Source organism: Malus sylvestris, chromosome 2 (assembly GCF_916048215.2).
Source record: "Malus sylvestris chromosome 2, drMalSylv7.2, whole genome shotgun sequence".
Lineage (NCBI taxonomy): Eukaryota > Viridiplantae > Streptophyta > Magnoliopsida > Rosales > Rosaceae > Malus > Malus sylvestris.
In genome coordinates, this window is record NC_062261.1 from 35,485,993 (window position 1) to 35,502,634 (window position 16,642).

The following is a 16,642-nucleotide window of genomic DNA, read 5'->3' on the forward strand; positions in this document are numbered from 1 at the left end:
GTAATAGAATAAGAGCCAGAATGAGTGATAGGCAAACCTTTGCCATCACCAATATACACTTGTTCAGGTCCTGTGTAAGCTTCAGGATTCTGTAGAGTGGCATAGTTGTTGGTCATATGAGAAGTGGCTCCAGAGTCGATAATCCATGGAGAAAAGGAGTTGGAGGTGTTAGCAACCAACGCAATTTAGGATGACTTGCCATTATAGTGAGGGTCCATGCGATGAGGACAGTCACAAGCTTCATGGTCAAATTGACGACATATTTGACAAGAAAGTTTCCTGTTTGATGAAAAATGTGGCCGAGTTCCGCGATTTGAACGCTGATTATTGCCTCGATTGAAATTGGAGAATAGTTGATTTTTGTTTTGCCTGAAATTGCCACGATAATTGTGGCTGCCTCGAGTAAAGGTGCGATCCAGTCCACGATTTTGATTGTGAGAAGAGAACAACTGTTGAGCAACATAGCCTTGAGAAATAGAAGGAACAGGCAGAGGAAAAAGACCAGTGAAGGTGTTGTAAGCTTGAAAAGAAGACACTGGTGTACTTTGCTTGTGATTGGTCAGCTGGATCTCTTTGCTAAGAAGCAAACCATGGAGCTCATCAATAGTAGTTGAACCATGACGAAACTAAATGGCATCCACGAACGAGTCAAATTCAGGAGGTAAGCCATGTAGAATGACAGAGATCAATTCGGAATCTTCAACTGGAGCACCAACATTAGCAAGAGCATCAGCAATCTCCTCAGTCCGTTGAAGATATTGAGCGGTTATGAGATCTCCTTTGGTGAGACTTCGAAGTCGAGATCTGAGTTCGTGGATGTGAGAATGCGAGGCAGCAGCAAGGCGAGACTCCAATTTTGCCCATAGTTCTCGAGCCGAGGAAACTCCAACAGTATAAGGAATTAGGGATTCCGAGAGAGTTGAATTGATCCAGATGAGAATGTTTTGATCATTCTCAAACCAAGCAACATACGCCGGATTAAGACTACGATTGCCGGAAGAGTCAGTGAGAAATTGAGGCGGCGCCGGCGAAGAACCGTCAATCAGACTGGTGAAGTTGTAGCGACAAAAAATTGGAGCGAAAAGAGCACTCCATGTTAGGTAATTGGTAGTGGTAAGCTTAATCGGAACCATAGATCCAATGTTCTGTATGGTAATTGAGGTAGAATTTGAAGAATTAGGGTTTGAAGCTTCAGACGGTGGAAGAATTGGAGAATCCGATGCAGAAGAGGAAGAGACGGCAGGAGCCATGATCAGAGATGTAGAGAAGAGAATCAATCAGAGAAGATCAACAAGATCGGAGTAGCAGAGATCAAGATCAGAGTAGCAGAGAAGCGGGAAGATTTGGGATTGAAGAGAGAGGTCGTCGGACTAGGGCGAGTGATACCATATTGAGAAAATATATTTTCATATTACTTACCAAATAAGATTACAATCTGAATGTATATATACAAGTTGTGTAGACTAACTAAATCATAACAACTAACAACTTTCCTTAACCTCTAGGTATTATCCCTTGATAATGCATTTACAATATTACCCTTAATAGTAATAACCATAGTTCCCGGCGTTAGGATCCCAGTAACCTCCTTGTGGGTTAGTTTTGACTTCAAGCAAGTTGTCAATTCCCTTGTACTGGATTCCAACCACGTCTCCTTCCGGAAAAGAAAAAGTGAGTCGAACAAGGCCATTGTTTAGCTCCACCAAGTTATGAGTCCGTTGTAGCATCTGAATTCCAAAAACGTCTCCTCCAATACTACCATGCCTGCTCCTTAGAGATCTCCTTACAGAAATCGTCTTCTCAAAATCACCATTATTAGGAAGGAACAAGAGAAAAGCAAGCACCGCCACTGCTGATGCGCCAAGGATGCAACTGCTCCATTGCCGTACCTTCTCCATGAAAACTCTATTACCTGGAACAATGTAGTGTTGTTTCAAAAACCAGATTGATCGAAAGGAGAAAATGTATGAAAATTCAGCAGTATGATCGTAAACTCAAGTCCATGAAACATTCGAGTGAGATAGACGCCTATTTTAATATACCACAATCGCAACAGATATGCTACGATAGCTTTACATGATAGATACAAATAGTAGAAAAAAAATATAAATACTATACTAATATTATGTAAATGGATAAAACACTAGAAATATATTATAAGAGAAACAAACACTAGAAACATATACTATAATAGATACAAACACTAGAAACATTAAATATCGCGAATAAAAATACAAGTACAAACTTTTTTTTTGTTCGATTATTATAATGTCTGTTATCAAATGTAATAATATAACTTTTGACAAAAAAAATGTAATAATATAACTAGTAAAACATGTTTCTAGTATTTGTATCCATTTAGGCGAATCATGTCCTTGATAACATTTTGTTAGCTAGTGTAAATAAGCAATTTCTAGTAAAATGCTTGTCTCTGTAATTTATTTAGACTTGTGTATATTTTGTATGTAACCGTTGAGTTTAAGTTTGTCTCTTGTAGTTCAAGAACGTCAAGAAATTTCAAAAACATCTGCACAAGGCCGGTCTTGACATTTTTGAGGCCCGGGGCAACCTTAAAAATGTGCTTTAACTTTATATAAGAAAAATTATTTGTTTTCATACGCAAGACTTTGAAAAAATAATACTTAGAAAAGCATTTCAAACTCAATAATTTAGAAATATGGAAAAACTAATTTATTTTGTATTGAGATAAGGGAACCAAAAAAACTCGAGCTTACAAGTAGATAGATGATGAGTTTTGTTCTCCTTCTATCTAAACTTTTAAAGCATTTTTATATAACTCATGAGTTATTTTTTCTTATTAACTAACCTAGTCAATATGAGACTAAAAAGATAATCATATTTTTGAGTCTTTAATTGATATGTATAAGTAATGAATGAGCACTAAATTAAATATAGTATTGGTCAAGACATACATACATTAATTTCTTGAAGGCTAATGCTAGGGATGCCAAATTTTTAAATCAAATTGTGTAAACCATATGATGTGATTGTTGATAATTGAATTATTACTTAAGTGTTGATTAATGTGTTTATTTCCTATTGGTGACACTTCATATGATTTGAAAATTTGGTCTAAAAATTTGGTCTACACATTACTCTTTGTTGAAGGTTAGACTTGAATTGGAATGAATGTCTAAAAACTACAATCCACATAGCAATGTAATAACCCGTCCCTAATTTTACAATTTTATAAATTTTTAAAGTGTGAATTTACCAAAATGCCCCTTAAGGCAAGGATTGTTGACTTTTGTTGACCATCATTTAAAGGGACGTACAACCCATTCTTTTAACGTATTTGTGTAGTACACAACGAGATAAACGTGTGGGCACAAGCGGAATCGGGTTTTGAGCTACGATGAAGATTTTACGAACTTACGAACATGAAGGGTAATTTGGTAATTTCCTGTTGGGATAAATTTTTTTTGTGTGTGTTGTTTTGTGAGCCGATGGGGCCTATACTCCATTTCTCCCTCTCTTCCATGTCTCCCATCTTCTCGGCCCATCTCTCATTTGTCATTCAGTCACTCTTTCTCTACCTTCACCTCTTTCTTTTTCTCAGCTTCTTCTCACCTCTCTCTTTCTACAACTGCAGAGAGCCCACGCCACACCATACCACCATCGCCGGAACAACAAGCACTGACCCACCACCACTAGCCACTTACGATGGTGGCTACTCCAACGAGCGTCAAAAATCCAGATCACCACGTCACCCTACTCTCTACACTCTCAAACTCTCTCATCTTAAAGTCTTCCATCTTTATTTGCTTGCACCGAAGGGTTGCAACAGTAACACCATCACACCACCTTGTCACTCTGGCGATCCCTCTGACCACTGAACCACCACCACAGTACAGTTACCAACCTCCATTCGAGAATTGAGCTATCTGGGCATGTACGAACCGAGGAGGAGTTTGTATAGAGTTTGACTTTTTTCGGCGAGTTTCTTCCGTCCACAACCAAGGTAGGCTTCAAGACTCCTTAAACCTTTCTTATAGCTCAATCTAATCCTACTTAACCATGAATTTCGTCTTGGTGAAGCTGGGAACGCAGTAACATTGGGTAGAAATTTTCCAGTTTTTTTGGAAATGAAAACCATGGTCATCTGACCACTTTCAAACCAATTTCCCGGCCAACACCTATCACGACTAGGCTTCCAATAGGTATAGACCGATTCCCTGCATTTCTAGCTTCAAATTGGTTTTTGTATCATTGATTTTGGTGGTGAATTGAGCTAGATATTAGCTCTAGAAGTTGGGCCATAAAACAGGTTGAACATCTGCTTCAAGAAGAAAGCAAGTACATTTGTACTCACAGGCGCGTAGGCGCATAGGCGCTCGTGAACGCATGAGGGTGGTCGGCTTGTGCGGCGCATGAAGGAACCCAAGGTCCCTCCTTAGGTTTCTCAATGTGCCGAACCCGATTCCGCCGTCCGTTTTTCGAAATTCGACCATTTTAAAATAGTTTCTTTATTAGCCACACTTTGTACGAAAACGTGTATATACGTTAGTGCGTTATATATTTTATGTAAATGGTTTCGTTTCTAGGTGAAATGCATCACAAGGATCTTCGATGGCCACGAGACAGGTTTGACCCGGCGACATGATTTGTGAGTGGGTCTTTTCTTTTATATAGCTTATATATTGGTTAGGTTTCACATACATATTTAATAATGAATTTTCTATGTGATTGCCATAATTAAATTAAAGTTTATAAGAAAGGTCGTAATGTTGAGAATTATGAAATTATTTAGAATCTTGCGGGATGCATAGGTATGCGTACTATTATGGGATGCCTTAATTATATTTGCAACCATGAATAATATATGTTGACTAGAATTATCGAATCATTGTAGCATAACTATATTTATGTTATATGCTCATCGTGTGCTACACCGGTGTTAGTACTCGTCTGAGACCAGAACCAGTCATTCACTTGTATGTTCACATTGCACCAAACGCTCACTTTGGATCCATTGTAGGTGCCAATCCTGACCTAGATTGCTATAGGCAATTAAGACTCATATGTGATGAGCGTAGTGCTAGTATTCACATGATTGTAGTACTAGAGCGTAAATCATTATTACACCCAGTCTTGTTATGTCAGAATACCTCTACATGAACTCATGTGTCAGCATATGTTGATGAGCATCCGATAATATATGTTCGTTCATTCGAGTTATTATGATTACCGATTGTCATGCAGTTTATATGTTGAATATCGTGTGTTGATGCACAAAACCGGGGTGGTCTTGGAACAACGTAAATCCGACCGTGAATCTGCAATGAAATGTAAATGACACAAGAGTTATCGTGGTTCACCCCAAGGTTTGGGCTACGTCCACACTGATTGTATTATGTTTCTCTGATGAAGAGGGAGAGAGAGAGCTTAGAGCTTAGGGGGTGTGAGGAAGCTTTGAGAGGGGGTGAGAAGCCTCTGAGGGTGAGAATGAGCCTCTCTTAGAATGAGGGGAGGAGTCCCCTTTTATAGAATAAGGGGCTCCTCCTCTTTTACAAAGTATGGGCTTTAGTGTGAGGCCCAAATACAAGGCCCAAGTCCCAAATATACGAGGCCCTAAATATGGTATAAACAGTAGTCCCCCAAGTCTTCAGTCAAGAGAGTCTTTTGGCTGGAGACTTGAAATTCAGTCCATGTGTGGGCCGAAGTAACTAAATGTCGTCTAGAACTGATGCTCGATATGAGGCGGTGCCCAATCTGAAATGATGCTCAACTAGAAGTAGCACATGTTGTGAGGCCGCTTTGCTTGTAGCTTATGTTGCCTTTGTTGGCTCGGCTTGTGGCGTTTGAAGGTGAGGGAGTCCCTTTTATAAAATAAGGGATCGCTCCTCAGTACATGAATAATGGGTGCTCTCTAATGAAAGTGAGGGAGTCCCTTTTATAGAATAAGGGCTCGCTCCTTAATACATAAATAATGGGCTAAGTCCCCCAAGTATTTTTTATGAGGCCCAGTTGAGGCCCAATATATGGTACATAATGTAGTCCCCCAAGTCTTCGGTCAATAGAGTCTGTTGGCTGGAGACTTCAAATTGAATCCATGTATGGGCCGAAGTGGCGGTTGTTCGGATGTGGTATTTGTATACCCTGCACTGAAGCTTTGTAGGTGAAGCTTTGCAAGTGAAGCTTTGAAGCTAGAGCTCTGTAAATGAAGCTTTCGAAGCTGGAGCTTTGTAAATGAAGCTTTTGAAGCTATTTGTCATGAGTGATGCTCATGAATGTTTATGTTGATTGACATGAGTGATGCTCATGAATGTTAACATGAGTGATGCTCATGAATGTTGACATGAATGATGGTCATGAATGTTTATGTATGATTGTCATGAGTGATGCGCATGAATGTTTATGTATGAATGACATGAGTAGTGCTCATGTATAATTTGGAGTACTAGGCGTACTTTTGATCACCTGGTTGGTGCTATTTTGGGCTTATGGGTCTTTGCCCTCCACAACATGCCAGCCCGTTTGTGTTGGGCTTTTTTTTTTTTTTTTTTTTTTTTTTGGTGGTATTATTACCCTCTGATGGGGTTTATACAAATGTCTCCGAAAAATAAGAAAATTACATCATACAAAAAACAAAGGTTTCAGCACAAAAGCTTCGACAGTTCCAGATCGTTGGTGCGTTGCTTTTGCTTTTGTTTTCTGCTTTGCATTTTCTTTCGTTTTTCTATTTTGCTTTGTTCCCCATTGCTTTTCTGCTTTTCTTCTCTTTTTTTGCTTTGCTATGTGCTCCCGAGGGAGCCTTCCTTTTTCTTTTCTCTTTTTTTTTGTGTTGCCCACCATGTGTTCCCCCATGATTCTCCCTTTTTCTTTTTCTTTTTCTTTTGCATCTCTCTCTGTATCTTCACCTGGTAGACAGAAGAAATCATAATAATAGAAAAATCTTTTGCTTTTCTCTTTTCTGCTTTGTTCCCCACTGATTTTCTGCTTGGTTGCTGCTAGGACTTCACTGCTTTTCCAGTCAGATGTCACCAGCGGTGGAGCCATGGACGTGGAACAGGAACTGTCGTGGGGAAAAGATCACACTTTCCATTTGGTGGAGGTATCTGGTCCTGATCTCCATCTCCTGGAACTTGCTTAGAAATTGGCTCATCTGAATCCACAGTATTTTCTCATTGATCCTACTTCTCCTCCTCTTTTAAGACAAATTATGAACTTCTGCAACTCTGCTTCTCTTAGAAGAACTCCGACCGCCACCTGGCCTTGCTTCCACAAACGACTCATCTGGTTATTTGAATTAAGAGGCAGCACCCCAGAATTAGATAGCTGAAAAGCCTTCGCCTTCCTTAAAATAGATCAAATTCCAGAGAACCCAGAAGCAGAACCTAGGCTACAACGCGGCGTCTTCGATGAGGTTCTGATTGCGAGAGATTTGGAGGGATCGATGGATGATGAAGGCGTAGAGAGCAGTTGCATAGAGAATCAGAAATCCCACCTCTCATTTCAACAACTTCATAGTTCTTCCTGCTGCTTCGGTTTCCTCTATCTCCTGAATTTCAAGCTTTGATTTTGTTGTGTGGGTTGTTCTTGGTGACCAACGACACCATCTCTCTCACTTCGTTTCTGCTCTCTCTCTCTGCCTTTTGATGAAAGGGGACAGTCGGTGTGGAGCTCCGCAGAAGAAAGATGGTAAGACTCGGTGGTGGAGAGATCGAAGCGAGTTGAGTTCCCGGATCACAGAATCATCAACGGCTCCGGCTGCGCCACGTGATGATTCCTTCGCCGCCTGAGCATCCCCGACATTGGAGACCCACTCCTGGCCGGACTTTTCCCCCTCGACCTTCCCGGCGACAGCCCCCTCGTCACCTCCTCCTTCAAAGCCGAAAAGATAAGAGGTGTGGTTTGTGGGTTTTGCAGGGAAGAAGTGAGAGAGTGAGAAGAAAGAATGGAGCTCTGGTGAAATGAAAGCAACTTCTGGGTTTTGATATTTGGAGGAACCAAAACTGCTCTGCGATCAATTGAAGTTGAATTGAAGTTGTTGGGCGGCACCAGTAACTGGAAGACGCCAATCGAGATCGGAAAACCATCTGGCGAAATAGACAGTCATCTTGTTTTCAGGGAGGAAGATTCTCCACTTCACCATCTCATCTGATTAGATATCTGTTCCTGATGATGTTGGAGCTTGGATCCAAATCCAAAACCATTCCCTGCCCGTCATGGTCCAGTGAAATCCAGCTTCTCAAAGCTGCAGTTTTTTATTTGTATTTTTTTTTTTTTTTTTTTTTTTTTTTTTTTGCTGGCGGCAGAGGCTTGGGCCTGCGTCTGAGTAGTCTCCTCTGGCGCCGGGACCAGCAGCTCATCCCGGGCCATTTCTAGAGCTAACATATCTCTGATTGGGAAAGGCTGCTTATTGGGAAATCAGATTAAGGAATATGGGGAAGTGGGAAAGTCGAAAGTTTTGAACCTTTTGTGAATCAATTAATTGGGTTTGTTGGTGGATTGGGAAATTTGGATCTGTGGTTTTTAGGTGAGCAAATTCACGGTGGATATTGTGGTGAGGTTTCACGGTGGTGAGATGAAAAATTGAGAGAGAACCGACATAGCTTTTCGTGTCGTTTCCCACAGACGGCGCCAAATGTTGATGCACAAAACCGGGGTGGTCTTGGAACAACGTAAATCCGACCGTGAATCTGCAATGAAATGTAAATGACACAAGAGTTATCGTGGTTCACCCCAAGGTTTGGGCTACGTCCACACTGATTGTATTATGTTTCTCTGATGAAGAGGGAGAGAGAGAGCTTAGAGCTTAGGGGGTGTGAGGAAGCTTTGAGAGGGGGTGAGAAGCCTCTGAGGGTGAGAATGAGCCTCTCTTAGAATGAGGGGAGGAGTCCCCTTTTATAGAATAAGGGGCTCCTCCTCTTTTACAAAGTATGGGCTTTAGTGTGAGGCCCAAATACAAGGCCCAAGTCCCAAATATACGAGGCCCTAAATATGGTATAAACATCGTGAATTGTTGCATTCTGGTGATATTACTATTTACAATAAACGTTTTCATACTATATGTAGTATATTATATGTGGAAAATATACTTGTTTTACGGCAAGGGGTTATAACATTTTCAAAAAGGTTTTACAAAGATTTATTTTTAGGCCCACTTACCCTTGTTTTTCGTCCCTCCAGGTTTTAGTGGCAGAGCTTTCGTGTTGACGAGGATTTCTAGCAAAACATTGTTATGAGAATACTCCTGACGGTATAATTCCTCTTTTACTAATACTGTACTTTACTTATGCTCTAACATCACGTGTGAAATGGGTTCATTCGCGCTCACATGTGCACTCTTCCATTTAGGCACTTCTAGGTTTAAATTTAGGGAACTTTAACAAAAAGCACCCGGTACTGTTCACTTTAACGAGAAACCACATTTTTACACTAAAAAGTCAATCCTGGTACTATTCACTTTACCCTTTATTTTGTCCTTATCATTAAAACTCAAAGTTTTCAAACCCTTTTCATTAGTTTTCCTTTAAATTTATTCACATATTCCACATCATTACATTCCATGGCTTTGTCACCTTCCGGTGTCGGCCAGCATAACTCGATTCAAAATCCAGGTCAACCTTCCGGATCAGGATGTGTGAGCAACTAGCTAGTAATTAAAAGAAATTAAAACCAAACATAAATTCATTAAAAAATGGAAAAATAAATAAATAATAGAAAAGCACATAGCATTTTGAACTCAAGATATTTTGTTAATATTAAACAACAGAAACCATTGCTTCTGATTAAACTTTGAAAAGAAATTCGTAAAAACTGGAAAGTAAAAAAAACGCACTAGTGTTTTGAACCCAAAACCTCCTCGTTAATTTTAAACAATATAAACCACCACTTCTGGTTGAACTTCTTGACCATTTGACCAAATTTTATAAAGGTATACTCTTATGAAAGAAATTCGTAAAAATTGGAAGGTAAATAAACACACATAGTGTTTCTTGTTAATTTTAAAGAACCGAAACCACTAGTTCTAGTTAAACTTCTTTATAAATTAATTGTAATTTAACCAAATTTTATGAATTTATACTCTTATAAAAGTATATACGAATATACAACCAAATAATTTTGGTGCCCACAATTTTTTTGGGCCCAAACAGTCGCCCAACCCGCACTGAGCTGGACCGGCCCTAAATTTACACATGTTGTCATGCATATGCATTAATAAGGGTGCAACTCGGGCGGGTTAGGCGAGCTTGAAGGTCAACCCAATCTTAACCCAACTTTTACAATTCAGGCTCGGGCTCGGGTTCGGGTTAGGTTTCAATTGAGTTCATTTGGGCTCGGGTTTACTTGGGTTGGGTTTGGGTTGCCCAACTTTTTCAAGTTTAATCTTGTAACAACTTAGCTTCTAAGAATTCCTAAAAAATTAAGTCAAGTAAGCTAACTCTAATTCCATAAATCAATCTACTATAAAGGTTTAGGATTAGAGACTACAAATATAGGCTGACTAATCAAAGCCTCTTATTTCGTAAAAGCTTAAGTAATTATAAAGGGTGATTTATTAAAAAATTATTAGAAAGGATGTTGGTTTTTGGACTTGGCACACTTGGGTGTAGTATGAGCATTAATTGATATGGGTTACAATCTGATTAGATTGGGTTTCGTTAGTTGGGATAGGTAGGATTGGGGATAGATGAGCAAATGATCAACCCAACTCAACCCAATCAGTGAATAGGTTGAAATTGGGTTGGGTTGGGGGGGTTTATAACTAAAACGAAAAACCCGCTTGTTCAGGTTTAAAGTCGGGTTGGACATGGGCGGGTTTGGATTGGCCCAACCTAAGTTGCACTCCTATGCATTCATGTAGTATAAAATGAGCTATTTGTTGTAAATATTGATGGCTAGCCACTAAATAATGTGATGGATGACTGTACCAATCACTTCAGACCAAATAGGACAAATGGGAATCTTATCAGTGGGAGTGAGCTTTACAGCAACTTTCAATGCTCTTACTCTCTATATAAATACAAGACACCTTATGCACAAAAGGTGACTGATAGAGAGACAAAAACCACAAAGTTCACAGGAGAGATAGGAAGGAAGAAAGGATGAGAGAAAGAGAAGGGAAGAGAGAAAGGAGAGGAAGAGGATGGGAGATTATAGAGAGAGTTATCTTTGTACTCCTATTATTCCAAATTATAATGAAAGCACCACTGCTACGCCGATGACGTACTCCAGTCACACTGACTGTAGAGGAACCTCGTAAATTTTGTGTCTTGTTTCATTTATTCCACTGCACCCATCATCGATTTTACAACACTATTTAGTTGTGGGTTTATTTGTATGAATAACTTAACTAGGTTTTAGTTAAAGCCCATATGATTCTGAGTCTGCACAAAACCCTAGCATAGGTGCTTGCCGCATGACTAGTTTTATGTTTTTGTGCATATTTAACATGCAAGATAATTAGTAGTGGTTTTTGGTTTTATCCCTTCACATACTTATCTCTTCATAAACTCTATCAGACTATGTGATTAGGGTTTACCTAACTAGGTTGATAAGGTTCTATGTGAGTGTTGGATGTTAACCTATATAGTATGAAGATCTTGCAGTGTGTAATAAGGAAGAACATTTTTAATACAAAGAGAAGAAGATGAGAGAAAATATGTATCTTTGTGTATATATTTCTTAATGAGCAAGTAATATAGGAAAGTTCCTATTTATACAAAGTAATCTCAACTAGTTAACTAAAATAACTTCTAATCTTAGGACAAGTAGCACAATCTCACTCATCAATTCATATACTTTTTCATCCCCTCAAACTCAAGCTTTGAAGATCCAAGCATTAGAGTGTTACAATGAGTTTAAAACAAGCATTAGATAGTGATTGAATGATAATTTGCAATTGGACGTAAATTGAAGCCCTACTATTTGAATTGAACTGAATGTCAATGATTAGAATCGGAGATTTTCTCTCCGTTGGCTGGATTTAGTCAAAGTGTAAGAGAGAGAGTAGGAAGCTGGCTCAGCGGCGAGTCCAGCGACACGGTTTGGAGGCTTCGGCAATGCGGAAGTCACTGGGTAATGGGGATTAGACAGTTGAGTGTTGCGTATTTTGGGTTTTTGGAATTTCAAATACAAATAATAGAATTTAACAGTATTAACTCTCTTTTAATTTTGCGAAATGTACAAAATAAATCAATATTTATGAGAGTTATTAGGGTCATCCACCTTATCAATTTTTATTTAATAATAGAAACACATTACAAGAAGGTGTCATCGAAGTATATTTTTTTCGATGACCAAATTCTTGATCTGATCTGAAAAGAATAAGCACACAACAAACAAGCATAAGAAATCTCCTACGTGGCAGACCACAATAAACAAAGAACACACAAGAACTAACGGTGCAAATATGCTACAATAGATTATTGTTGACAAATTCGGAATCGAGGATCACATAGTCATCGCTAAAAAACGAGGCCACACAAACCTCTAGGCAGTACAAATATACACAAAAACAAGTAAGCCAAAAAAGAAACCAATGTCGACTCCTCTCCACAATAATAAAATAGGGCACGCTCATCTCGACCATCTACAACCTCACTAAATCTGCGATAGTCACAACTCAATCAAGGTTCACCTGTCACTAATCTGGGCATGGAAAATGATTCGACCACAAATCTTGACCATGGTCCATGAACATCCTGTATCAATAAAATCCGCAACATTAATGGCCCAAACAAGCTGATTCCAACTCGAATATGGGTGTGGAAGTTGAGTCAGCAACAAAAACTGTCGAGTAGCACATGGTCAGCCACCATGAGATATAAGCCGTAAAAGGCTATTTCGACCAACCACTGACCCAAATTCACGAGTCAATCTCTAAATGAGAGCAAAGAGATGGGTTTGAGAAACATAGAGAGTTACGTACATTATATATACAGACTTATGTGCACCATATATAGGTCAAAGGGAGAAAAAATACGTATTCGGGACTTCTGCAAATACTTAATTCTGGCACAATTTCAAAGCAAATATCTTAAAAATTTTGCTTTGCTCGAACCATAGACCTTAATACCGAGAAATAAAAATAAATATAAATTTTTGTGCCACAATTACCACCGACGACCATTCTTTTCCCAACTATTGGCATAACTAATGACAATTCTTCAGGTACCCAAGTTTAGATCTAACTTAGACTCAGACTCATATTCAGACCTTCCTAGATCTTAAATTCGATCGTGACCCCGATGACATAAATGACCTTGACAATTTTAGCACATACCAAGATGACCCCAATGTCTCTGATGATCTTGATGACCTAGAAGATGATTCCGTCAGTACCTACTTCGACATTACCAAAGATGACTTCGACAATACCCCTGCAACGTCTTTATTGCCACAATGGCGAGCAATGTACTTATCTTTCAGTTTTTTGGGCCATTGTTTTTTATCTTGTATAGAAAATTAACTCTAGAACGACATATCAGATGATGTTTGACCTGGAAATTTTCTAGTATACTGCGTAACCTTCCAAGACAAGTGTAGCGAATGCTAACTATGTAACTTTGTAGTGACTAGAGTAAAGATAGTCTCCAAGCCTGGTGTGAAAGTAAAAGAGTCTCACATCGATGAAAGAAGAATCCTTGCAAAGGTTTATAAGAGGAAGCTATTCTTCATATTATCAATTGATTTTATGGTAAGGCCCTAATTTTTTCAGGGTATTAGACTAATTGACCCACGTGTGAAGCCCAACGGCGACGCGCCTTCCACATCCCTAGTTCATACTCTCCACGCGTTTGGCTTGAAAAGCCCAACAGCGACGTGTGCTTCACGTCATCAAATTCGTATTGTCCATGCATGTGTGGATGCGAAGGTAAAATAGTTACATCAGTGAAAGGAAAAAGCTTCCAAGGGCTTATAAGAGATTAGGCTGCACCCATATTACTAATTGATTTTATATAGTATGAGGATCTTGGAGTGTGTAACGAGGAAGAATAGTTTTAGTACAAAGAGAAGAAGATGAGAGAAAATATGTATCTTTGCATATGTATCTTTGCATATATATTTCTTAATGAGCAAGTAATACATGAAAGTTCCTATTTATAAAAAGTAATCTCAACTAATTAACTAACATAACTTCTAATCTTATGACAAGTGGCACAATCTCATTCATTATTTCATATACTTTATCATCCCCTTAAACTCATGCTTTGAAGATCCAAGCAATAGATAGTTACAATGAGTGTATAGCAAGCATTAGATAGTGATTGAATGATAGTCTGCAATTGGACGTAAATCGAAGCCCTATATTTGAATTGAACTGAATGTCGATGATTAGAATTAGAGATTTTCTCTCCGTTGGTTGGATTTAGTCAAAGTGAGAGAGAGAGAGAGAGAGAGAGAGAGAGAGAGAGAGAGAGAGAGTAGGAAGCTGGCTTGGCGGCGAGTCCCGCGACGCGATTTGGGAGCTTTGGCAATGCGGAAGTCGTTGGGTGATGGGGATTCAACAGTTGGGTGTTGCTGGTATTTTGGGTTATTGGAATTTCAAATACAAATAATAAAAGTTAACACTACTCTCTTTTAATTTTGTGAAATGTACAAAATAAATCGATATTGATGAGAGTTATTAGGGTCATCCACCTGATCTATTTTTATTTAATAGTATAAACATATTACAAAAAGGTGCCATTGAAGTATATTTTTCTCGGTGACCAAATTCTTGATCTGGTCTGAAAAGAATAAGCACAAAACAAACAAGCATAACAAATCTCCTACATGGCAGACCACAATAAACAAAGAACACACAAGAACAAAATGTGCAAATCTGCCACAATAGATTAATGTTGACATATTTAGAATCGAGGATCACAAAATCATCGCTAAAAAGCGAGGTCACACAAACCTCTAGGCGGTACAAATATACACAAAAATAAGTAAGCCGAAAAAGAAACCACTGTTGACTCATCTCCATAATAATAAAACATGGCACGCTCGTCCCGAACATCTACAACCTCACTAAATCTGCGATAGTCACGAGTCAATCAAGGTTCACCTGTCACTAATCTGGGCATGGAAAGTGATTCGACCACAAATCTTGACCATGGTCTAAGAACACCCTGTATCAATACAAATCCGCAACATTCATGGCCCAAGCAATCTGATTCCAACTCGAATATGGGTGTGGAAGTTGAGTTAGCTGCAAAAATTGTCGAGTACTGCATTGTCCACATGAGATCTAAGTCGTAAAACGCGATTTCGACCCACCACAACCACACCCAAACTCACGAGTCAATATTGAAATGAGAGTAAATAGATGGGTTTGAGAAACATAGAGGGTTATGTACATTATATATATAGACTTATGTACACTATATATAAGTCAAAGGGAGAAAAAATACGTATTTAGGAATTTTGCAAATACTTAATTTTGGCACAGTTTGAGAACAAATATCTTAAAAAATTTGCTTTGTTCGAACAGTACACCTTAATATCGAGAAATAAAAACAAATATAAATTTTTGTGCGACAATTTCGATCAACGACCATCATTTTCCCAACTCTTGGCATAACTAATGACAATTCTTCAAGTACCCAAGTTTAAATCTAACTTAGACTCAGACTCATATTCAGACCTTCCTAGATCTTAAATCAATGACCTTGACAATTTTGGCACATACCAAGATGACCCCAACGTCTCTGATGATTTAGATGACGTAGAAGATGATTCCGTCAGTATCTACTTCGACAATACCCCCACAACGTCTTTTTTGCCACACTGGCGAGCAAATGTAGTTATCTTTCAGTTTTTTCGGCCAGTGTTTTTTATTTTGTATAGAAAATTAACTCTAGAACGATATATTATATGATGTTTGACCTTAAAATAGTCTCCAAGCTTTCGGTGAGGATATGAAAGCAAAAGAGTTTCACATCGGTAAAAAAGTGTAGTGCATGCTAACTATGGAACTTTGCAGTGACTTGAGTTACTCCTTATATTGTTGATTTTATAGTAGAACCCCAACTTTTTTTATGGTACTAGAGTAGTTGACCCACGTGTGAGGCCCAACGGCAAAGCGCGTTCCACATCACCCAATTCGTATTCTCCACATGTTTGGCTTGAAAAGCCCAATAACGACATGTGCTACATGTCATCCAATTTGTGTTGTCCATGCCTTTGGCTTGAGATGTGTTGAGGATGTGAAAATAAAATAGTCACATCAATGAAAGGGAAAACCTTCTAAGGGCTTGTAAAAGATTGGATTACACCCCATATTACCAATTAATTTTAAAATGAAACCTTAACTTTCTTCACCTTTAATATTTAGCCTTCCACGATACTCAACCATGACATTACATGCAAGCCTTGGATGTGGTCCGAGGCCAAAGATTACTGACGAATCTAAGTAGTTGTTATTTCCATTGCTTGTAGTTGATTAAGATATTCACCGTGTAGACAAAAGACATCATTTTCGAGATCGTAAATAACAATTGGAAGTACGATTGCAGTCTTTTTTACCAGTTCAAACTAAAACAATACTTGGCTGCTGAATTTTTTCTGTTTTAATCCAATTAGATTTGAAAACGTGTCCAAATAATTCAAATCACAAACACAAACTAAACACGTATTCAAAATTAATTGAGCGAAAGCAAGAGTGGCTACTGAAAATATTGTTCTC

The 16,642-nt window shown here is 38.7% G+C and overlaps 1 long non-coding RNA gene across 1 annotated transcript; it reads left to right on the top strand.

Annotated features, from left to right (window-relative positions):
- The first annotated feature begins 3,563 nt into the window (after positions 1 to 3,563).
- On the top strand, positions 3,564 to 9,336 carry LOC126598788 (uncharacterized). The gene is made up of 3 exons (XR_007614972.1): positions 3,564 to 4,181; positions 4,566 to 4,627; positions 9,123 to 9,336. It is a non-coding gene; the product is annotated as an uncharacterized LOC126598788 (long non-coding RNA).
- Positions 9,337 to 16,642: the final 7,306 nt, after the last annotated feature.